This window comes from Salmo salar, unplaced genomic scaffold (assembly GCF_905237065.1).
Source record: "Salmo salar unplaced genomic scaffold, Ssal_v3.1, whole genome shotgun sequence".
Lineage (NCBI taxonomy): Eukaryota > Metazoa > Chordata > Actinopteri > Salmoniformes > Salmonidae > Salmo > Salmo salar.
The window spans coordinates 1-10,628 of NW_025549457.1; the positions used below are offsets into that span (position 1 = coordinate 1).

At 38.5% G+C, this 10,628-nt stretch overlaps 1 long non-coding RNA gene across 1 annotated transcript; it reads left to right on the forward strand.

Annotated features, from left to right (window-relative positions):
* Nucleotides 1-344: 344 nt before the first annotated feature.
* On the forward strand, nucleotides 345-6,550 carry LOC106577951 (uncharacterized). Its single transcript, XR_001322245.2, has 3 exons — nucleotides 345-1,107; nucleotides 6,197-6,325; nucleotides 6,426-6,550. It is a non-coding gene; the product is annotated as an uncharacterized lncRNA (long non-coding RNA).
* The last annotated feature ends 4,078 nt before the right edge of the window (nucleotides 6,551-10,628 follow it).

Below are 10,628 nucleotides of genomic sequence, written 5' to 3' on the forward strand. Positions count from 1 at the left end.
GTAACCAGCCACTACCCAAACGCGCTTACTTTTTTCAACCAGAGCCTGCAAAGCCACGATTCAGCTTTTTGCCGCCTTCTGAGAGCCTATGGCAGCCGTAGGAAGTGTCACGGGACAGCTAAGATCCTCACTCTTCAATAAACAGAGACAAGAAGAACGACACCTTGTCAGACAGGCCACTTCCTGCATGAAACCTTCTCAGTTTTTTGCCTGCCAAATGAGTTCTGTTATACTCACAGACACCATTCAAACAGTTTTAGAAACTTTAGGGTGTTTTCTATCCATATGTAATAAGTATATGCATATTCTAGTTACTGCGTAGGAGTGGTAACCAGATTAAATCGGATATGTTTTTTATCCAGCCGTGAAAATACTGCCCCCTAGCCATAACAGGTTAAACAGCTACCCATCCACTCTGACCAGCCACCTTTTGTTTTTGCCTTAAGTGACCTATGTCTCATGTAACCGTACAAACGTAACATATCATACTAATTTAAGTGTCCCTGATTTACATTGACTATGTCACGTCTAGTCTATGAGACCAGGCTGCCTTTACACTATGATGTTTAATATTTATCTAATGAATTCAGTGTATCTGTGATCATCAGAGATCAATGTTCTCTTATTCAGGAATCTACCAACTGGGTTCAGGTTGAACCTGTGGCCATCACTAAAGAAGCCCCAATGTTCAGGTACATTCCTGGAATGTATTAGTCCCTCGCCATAATACAGACGATTAAAAACTTTACGTTTTGTTATCCAACAATTCTGTTTTAAGATACTAATAATAATGACTAGATTGAATATACCTGCTAACACTTATTTAAAGAAGACAGTCTGACTTCATTGCATGTGTTTAATTAATTGTAAAAAAAAAAGAAAAATAACAAATAGAGTCTGAGAATTTATAAATTTACAGTAGAACAAGTGGATGAAGTCACCCGCTTCCACGTCAAGATCGTCCATCCATCCTTCTCTCCAAAAGGAGTTCTCGTGAGATCTGGCTGTCCAGTGAAAGCCCACTGTGACTTGCTGCTCTACCAGGCCAAGACAGCATTCCTCACGCTACATGCATATCTGGTACCCTGTGATTCTTCTGTGGAACAGGTAATTTCCACTTATTGTTCTCCTCTGTGGTTAAATAATCTCTCAATGTTATCAATGCAGATAATACCAGTGGGTAAAAAAATACATTTAATATACAGTATATAATTGTCTAGACATTGCCATGCTCCTATTCAGTGCTTGACTTGGGCAGGAGCTCACTGCTTGAGATCCTGTTCCTCATATAGAATATTAGCTCAAAAGTATTGTGGAGATCCTGCACCTAAATATAAACAGTACCGGCACCCAAAATGAGTAAATACGGTTCCTACAGACTGAAAAACAGCTGTTTATTTTCCATCCAAAACCAGGGGAATTTGGTGGACTTCTGTTGTTGGGAAACTGTGGGGTTAAGAGTCCGATTATTATGGTGGGAGAATAAAATACAGTTTTAAGTACCTCAATGGACCGTAAATCATAAAAGAAATCACACTACAAACTATCACCCCTCGTGCACTGAGGGAAATTACAAATATCATGGACACATTAGAACTCGCGGATATACAAGGCTTAAATCCAGACTCAGTGAGTTATACATGGAGGAGGCTTAATCAAACTAGCCGTCATGATTACTTTCATCTACCCTTCGTGCTGGCACCAAAAGTTTAAAAAAAGTGTTGATAGGGGGCAGAATGCTGTCAGACCATCAAATAATTGGCATCCACATTACTCTTACAGAATGTCCATGTGGGCAAGGATATTGGAAATTGAATAAAAGCCTATTGTATGACAATCTGTTTTTAACCAAGACAAAGGATTTTATAACTGACCTTTTCCTACATAACATAGGTACAGCAGATCCACTTATTGTAAGGGACAATTTTAAATCTGTCTTCAGAGGTCATGCAATTCAATACTCATCATTATAACAAAAACTCTTTCTGTCAAAAGAGTTCACATTAACAAAGGAAATAGAAGAAATAACAGTAAAGATGGATAGCAATTAAAACTGTTCAATAGAGGCACATAATAAGTTAGAGGAAAAACACAAATAAATGGATGTCACATCCGTTAGAAGAATCGGACTCAGGCGCAGCATGAGTATCATTCCACATCTTTATTATTATGTGAAACTTAGTAAGACAAACAATAAACTATAAACAAACAACAAACCGTGACGATAGAGCTGCAACATGCACTAACTCAAAATAATATCCCACAAACACAGGTAGGAAAAACTACTTAAATATTATCCCCAATTAGAGACAACAATGACCACCTACCTCTAATTGGGAATCATACAAAAACCCCAACATAGAAAAAATAAACTAGAACACAACAGAAATAAATAAACTAGATAAACCCCCCAGTCAAGCCCTGACCTACTCTATCATAGAAAATAAGAGCTCTCTATGGTCAGGACGTGACAATGGAGGAACTTATTTGAGAATGATCAAGTATAATGTATTATAAAAAATGTAATTAATTGGATGGACATTTTGAAAATGCACCAAATTCTTTTGGAATCTAAAACATAGAAATCCAGGATTCACCAAATTATATTTTGAAAGAGAAAAAAAATTAAATAATTAATAGCTGTACAGAAAGACTTGTGTGAGGGTCAAATCGCAGAGGATGAACTTCTTGATGCAATTAAAACCTTTAGGTCAGGGAAAACTCTAGGGCTGGATGGCATACCAGTTGAGGTACAGTGCATTTGGAAAGTATTCAGACCCCTTCCCTTTCTTCACATTTTGTTACGTTAAAGACTTATTCTAAAATTTATTAAATAAAAAAAATCCTCAATCTTCACACAATACCCCATACTGACAAAGCAATTTTAGCAAATGTATTAAAAATGAAAAACAGAAATAGTGGTGTGGGGGCTGTGCTTTGGCAAAGTGGGTGGGGTTATATCCTGCCTGTTTGGCCCTGTCCGGGGGTATCATCGGATGGGGCCACAGTGTCTTCTGATCCCTCCTGTCTCAGCCTCCAGTATTTATGCTGCAGTAGTTTGTGTCGGGGCCTATGGTCAGTCTGTTACATCTGGAGTATTTCTCTTGTCTTATCCGGTGTCCTGTGTGAATTTAAATATGCTCTCTCTAATTCTCTCTTTCCCTCTTTCTGTCTTTCTCTCGGAGGACCTGAGCCCTAGGACCATGCCTCAGGACTACCTGGCATGATGACTCCTTGCTGTCCCCAGTCCACCTGGCCGTGCTGCTGCACCAGTTTCAACTGTTCTGCCTGTGGCTATGGAACCCTGACCTGTTCACCAGACGTGCTTGTTGCACCCTCGACAACTACTATGATTATTATTATTTGACCATGCTGGTCATTTATGAACATTTTAACATCTTGACCATGTTCTGTTATAATATCCACCCTGCACAGCCAGAAGAGGACTGGCCACCCCTCATAGCCTGGTTCCTCTCTAGGTTTCTTCCTAGGTTTTTGCCTTTCTAGGGAGTTTTTCCTAGGGGAGTTTTTCCTAGCCACCGTGCTTCTTTCACCTGCATTGCTTGCTGTTTGGGGTTTTAGGCTGGGTTTCTGTAAAGCACTTTGAGATATCAGCTGATGTACGAAGGGCTATATAAATAAATTTGATTTGATTTGAAATACCTTATTTACATAAGTATTCAGACCCTTTACTATGAGACTCAAAATTGAGCTCAGGTGCATCCTGTTTCCATTGATCATTCTTGAGATGTTTCTACAACTTGACAACTGCAGCACTTATGCAGCCGTTATGGTAGAGTGGCCAGATGGAAGCCACTCCTCAGTAAAAGGCACTTGACAGCCTGCTTGGAGTTTGCCAAAAGGCAGCTAAACGACTCTGACCATGAGGAACAAGATTATCTGGTCTGATGAAACCAAGATTGGCCTAAATGCCAAGAATCCCATCTGGAGGAAACCTGACACCATCCCTATGGTGAAGCACGGTGGTGGTAACATAATTCTGTGGGGATGATTTTCAGCAGCAGGGACTGGGAAACTTGTCAGGATTGAGGGAAAAATGAATGGAGCAAAGTACAGAGAGATCTTTGATGAAAACCTGCTCCAGAGCGCTCAGGACCTAAGAATGGGGTTATGGACAATGACCCTAAGCACACAGCCAAGACAACACAGGAGTGGCTTTGGGACAAGTCTATGAATGTCCTTGTGTGGCCCAGCCAGAGCCCGGACTTGAACCCAATCAAACATCTCTGGAGAGTCCTGAAAATAGCTGCGCTCCCCATCCAACCTGACAGAGCTAAGAGGATCAGCAGAGAAGAATGGGAGAAACTCCTCAAATACCGATGTGCCAAGCTCATAGCATCATACCCAAGAAGACTTGAGAATGTAATCACTGCCAAAGCTGTTTCAACAAAATACTGAGTAAAGGGTCTGAATACTTATGTAGATATAATATTTCATTTTTATATATATATTTACAGATTTGCAAAATGTCTAAACTTGTTTTTGCTTTGTCATTATGGGGTACTGTGTGTAGATTGATGAGGTGGAAAAAATGTATACATTTTGAAAACTTTCCAAATGCACTCTATATGAAACCTTTTTTGATCTACTAAAGATCTGCTATTAGCATCTATAACCACTCCAATAAAAATAGTAAACTATCAGGTACTCAGCAAGAAGGTCTGATTTCACTTTTACTGAAACAGGACCCAGGGGGTAAGTATAAAGATCCAGTTAATTGAAACAAATTGGAAGCCCATTACACCAGTGTTGTGATGCAAGAATCCCATCAAAATGAATAGCACATAGAATTGAAAAGGTGTTGTCGGATATAATTCATCTTGATGAGACAGGTTTTTTTTACATGGAAGATACATTGAGATAACGTAAGACAAGTACTTGAAACAATAGAACCCTATGAAAAATCTAGGAAACCAAGTATGTTATTCATAGCAGATTTTGAAAAGGCTTTTGATAAAGTACAACTGGAATATATATTTAGATGCCTGGAGTATTTTAATTTTGGAGAATCTCTTATACAATGGGTTAAAGTTATGTATAGTAACCCTAGGTGTAAAATAGTAAATACTGTCACCTTCTCAGAAAGTATAACTGTAAACTGTCAAGAGGAGTAAAACAAGGTTATCCACTGTCGGCATATCCATTTATTATGACAATCACAATTTTAGGGAATAAAATTAGATCCAACAATAATATAGAGGGGTTAGAAATTCTTAAAAACAAAGGTGTCATTGTACTCTGACGATTCAAATGTTCTCTTAAATCCACAATCTGGATCCCTGCACAGCCTCATAGAGGATCTAGATAATTTTTCTAACCTCTCTGGATTACAACCAAACTACATATATAATAAGTGTACCATATGAGGTATATATTTTACATTAAGGTCTAGTATACCAATAAAATGGTCCGACGGTGAAGTGGACCGGTGGTATTCATAACCCTAAAGAAATAAAGGAACTTACTACAACAAATTTTTACAACAAAAATATATAAGATCTGGCTACCATGGAAAGGTAAATACCTGTCAATTTGTGGAAAAAGTCACCCTGATTAATTATTTAGTCATATCCCAGTTTACCTCTTTACTTGTGGCCCTGCTTAGACCAAAGGATTTGTCTTTTAAATGATTTGAACAGAACATATTTCACTTTATTTGTAATGGCAAGCCAGACAAAATAAAACATGCTTATTTATATAATGAATATGAGTTCGGGGGCTAAAATGATTAAATATTAAAGCATTAGACCTCTCACTAAAATAAAAATACTAATATAATATGGTTAAATTCAAATATACTAATTGACATGTATATCTAGATGTAATGTATATCAAATTAATGTATTCTTGCTATGTAACTACTGAAGAAAAAGTATTAAAAAAAATATGTGACATATGTAAAATGTGTGTATAAAGTACTTGTAACAACGAAAGAAAAAGCTGTAAAAACAAAGTTTATTTTTGTCCTCCAAAGAGGGGGGGTGGACGGGCTGTAAAAAAAGTCAGATATGGTGTTACTCTGTCAAAACATCTCGTGGCAGTTCTCTGGGTTTCCGATTTAGAATATATTATATAGTTCATTCATTGAATTCAATTTCACACCACAAAATCCAACAAAATGTCATGTGTGATGAGGACATGTTTGATAAGGACATGTTAGCTTATGCTTCTTCAGGCAATGAAGAAAAAGGAGCAGTCTTATGGATACAGGAGTATCAGAAAGCCGCAACCAGTGAAGTCCCTTCGGATGAAGGATTGGTTCAGCCTCACAACGTCGTCTCCTTCTGCTGAAGTTAAACCTCCTGTATGGTTTGAGCTCCCACAGAATATCAATCTAATCCAAAAAGCAATAGCAATTTTAATATCCTAAACTTAAAAAAAAACCTCATCTACTGCCTCCACAGAAAATGAAGCTGAGATATGACAACACTACACCAAACTTCTTTGAGGTGTTCATAGAAGATGCAGATGTTGACTTCAGTATGAAGCTAATCAGTGATGTGGAGGGGGAAATCGTATGGGATCACACAATATGAAAAGGTCAGAAAAAGATTATGCCAAAAAGATCAGTGTCTCAACAGGCACCATGTCAATTAAAGTCAAAGATTATAATAATAATAACGTTTCGTGTGTGTTTTTCCCCCAGCTGACTACAGACAAAAAAACACTCAGAATTCACAAAGTAAGTGCTGTAACATTAATGTAAACACTAGAAGATCCAAAACTAAATGATTTTCCATTCACCTTGGATCCCATCTGCATTCTATGCATGCCTATTAGGCACAAGTGAAGACAATAAAAAAATAAACAGTGATGGGTGGTACTTGGATTATTGTTTTTTGCATAATACTCCTTTAAAAATAAGTGGAAATATTTGGAGAAGAAAGCGACAAGATTTACAGAATAATATAGTCAAATTTACATTTTGTGAATAAAGTGGCAATATTTAGAGAACACAAAAGGCAATATTTCGGAAATAAAGTGGCAATATTTCGACACACTTGGTGTGTGTGTGCTTGCGTGTGCATGCGATTTATTAGATCATTAGATTTATAAGCGTGAGTGCACAGTGATACCTGTTTGAACAAGTGTATTAGATCATTAGCTTGATGGCCATTTGACTGCATACATACCTGCATACACATACCCTATGTATGTAACCACGGTTCCTCCTCCTGAAATGTTCCAAGGAAAGAAGATGGTGGACTGAACACAGCAGCGCATATCACCTCAAGATGAAGACATAATATTCAATATATGTAAGTTAATATTTAGTCTAACACTTCACATACTGGTGGGTCAAAAACTTCCATCTGGATAACAACACAAAACAAATCATAAGGCTAGAGAAATGTATCAACAAATGTTATGAAATCAAGTAACGCCTAAACATGGTGGAGAGTAAAACAAGGAGAACCAATCTCCAAAAGAAAACGCGACTCCTCGATGGCCTGTTTAGGATAGGGGGCAGTATTGACACGGCTGGATAAAAAACATACCCGATTTAATCTGGTTACCACTCCTACCCAGTAACTAGAATATGCATATACTTATTACATATGGATAGAAAACACCCTACATTTTCTAAAACTGTTTGAATGGTGTCTGTGAGTTTAACAGAACTCAAATGGCAGGTCAAAACCTGAGAGATTCCTTTACAGGAAGTGGCCTGTCTGACCATTTCTTGAACTTGTTTTCCATCTCTATCATTTACTAAGGATCTCTGCTCTAACGTGACACTTCCCACGTCGTCCATAGGCGCTCAGAGCCCGGGAAAAAACAGAATGTCGTCATTCCAGCCCCAGGCTGAAACACATTATCGCCTTTCTCAAGTGGCCGATCAAGGGACACTGGCTTATGCGCATGACCCCGACCGCCCCCGCCTTTGGGATTTTTTCCTCTGTTTGCCGAAAAGGAGATTCCCTGTCGGAATATTATCGCTTTTCTACGAGAAAAATGTCGTAAAAATTTATTTTAAACAGCGGTTGACATGCTTGAAGTACGGTAATGGAATACTTAGAATTTTATTGTCACGAATTGCGCCATGCGCGCGACACTTCTTTACTATTTCGGATAGTGTCTGGAACGCACGAACAAAACGCCGCTATTCGGATATAACGATGGATTATTTTGGACCAAACCAACATTTGTTATTGAAGTAGCAGTCCTGGGTGTGTATTCTGACGAAGACAACAAAAGGTAATCAAACTTTTATAATAGTAAATATGATTATGGTGAGTGCTAAACTTGCCGGGTGTCTAAATAGCGAGCCCGTGATGCCTGGGCTATGTACTTAGAATATTGCAAAATGTGCTTTCACCAAAAGCTATTTTAAAATCGGACATATCGAGTGCATAGAGGAGGTCTGTATCTATAATTCTTAAAATAATTGTTATGCTTTTTGTGAACGTTTATCGTGAGTAATTTAGTAAAATGTTAGCGAATTCCCCGGAAGTTTGCGGGGGGTATGCTAGTTCTGAACGTCACATGCTAATGTAAAAAGCTGGTTTTTGATATAAATATGAACTTGATTGAACAAAACATGCATGTATTGTATAACATAATGTCCTAGGGTTGTCATCTGATGAAGATCATCAAAGGTGAGTGCTGCATTTAGCTGTCTTCTGGGTTTTGGTGACATTATATGCTGGCTTGAAAAATGGGTGTCTGATTATTTCTGGCTTGGTACTCTGCTGACATAATCTAATGTTTTGCTTTCGTTGTAAAGCCTTTTTGAAATCGGACAGTGTGGTTAGATTAACGAGAGTCTTGTCTTTAAATGGCTGTAAAATAGTCATATGTTTGAGAAATTGAAGTAATAGGATTTTTAAGGTTTTGAAAATCGCGCCACAGGATAGCAGTGGCTGTTACGTAGGTGGGACGAATTCGTCCCGCCTAGCCTTAAAGCTTTTCACCACTGGGAATGGCAAGGGTGGAAATCAATCTGTTAACCTCTCTAGGGGAGGTGGGACGAAATCGTCTCACACTATTCAACAGTCAGAGCGCCAAATTTAAAACCACAAAATGTCATAATTCAAAGTTCTCAAACATAGGACTATTTTACACCATTTTATAGATACACTTCTGAATCGAACCACGTTGTCCGATTTCAAAAAGGCTTTACAGCGAAAGCAAAACATTAGATTATGTTAGGAGAGTACATAGACACAAAAAACCACACAGCCATTTCCAAGCAACTAGCTTGCGTCCCACCTACTCAACAGCCATTTCGTGACAAAAAAATTCTAAATATTCCATTACCGTACTTCGAAGCATGTCAACCGATGTTTAAAATCAATTTTTATGCCATTTTTCTCGTAAAAAAACGATAATATTCCGACCGGCAAAGCCTGTTTACATTCAACGAGAGAGAAAGTAAAACCATGGGATCCCCTCGTGCACGAGCCTTAGTCTGACGGCCCTCTGATCGGCCACTATCCAAACGCGATAATGTGTTTCAGCCTGGGGCTGCCTCGATATCATTCAGCTTTTTCCCGGGTTCTGAGAGCCTATGGGAGCCGTAGGAAGTGTCACGTTACAGCAAAGATCCTCAGTCTTCAATAAAAAGAGCCAAGATGAACAAGTACTTGTCAGACAGGCCACTTCCTGTTCAGAATCTTCAGGTTTTTGCCTGCCATATGAGTTCTGTTATACTCACAGACACCATTCAAACAGTTTTAGAAACTTGAGGGTGTTTTCTATCCAAAGCCAATAATTATATGCATATTCTAGTTACTGGGCAGGAGTAGTAACCAGATTAAATCGGGTACGTTTTTTATCCGGCCGTGTAAATACTGCCCCCTAGCCCTAACAGGTTAATTACTTTTTCATTGGTAAGATAAGCAAACTTAGGGATGACATGCCTGCAACAAACGCTGACACTACACATCCAAGTATATCGGACCAAATTATGAAAGACAAGAATTATAGTTTTGAATTTTGTAAAGTCAGTGTGGAAGAGGAACATTTTTTGTTGTCTATCAACAATGACAAGCCACTGAGGTCTGACAATCTGGATGGAAAATTACTGTGTATAATAGCAGATGATATTGCCACTCCTATTTGCCACATCTTCAATTTAAGCCTACTAGAGAGCGTGTGTCCTCAGGCCTGGTGTCACGTCCTGACCATAGTAAGATGTTATTTTCTATGGTAGAGTAGGTCAGGGCGTGACAGGGGGTGTTTTGTGTTTTTCTATTTCTATGTTGGCTTGTTTGGGATGATCTCCAATTGTAGGCAGCTGTTCCTCGTTGTCTCTAATTGGAGATCATACTTTAGTAGGGGTTTTTCTTCCTGGTTTTTGTGGGTGATTATTTGTGAGTAGTGTTTGTTTCTCCTCTGCGTCACTGTTTGATGTTCTTGTTTATTCAGTTATTTGATGTATTGCATAGTTTCACAAATGAAATAAATATGTGGAACGAAACACACACTGCACTTTGGTCCGCTCCTTTCGACAGCTGTGACACCTGGAGGGAAGCTAAAGTTATTCCACTACCCAAGAGTAGTAAGCCCTCTTTACTGGCTCAAATAGCTGACCAATCAGCCTGTTACCAACCCTTAGTAAACTTCTTGAAAAAAATGGTGTTTAACCAGATAAAATGTATTTC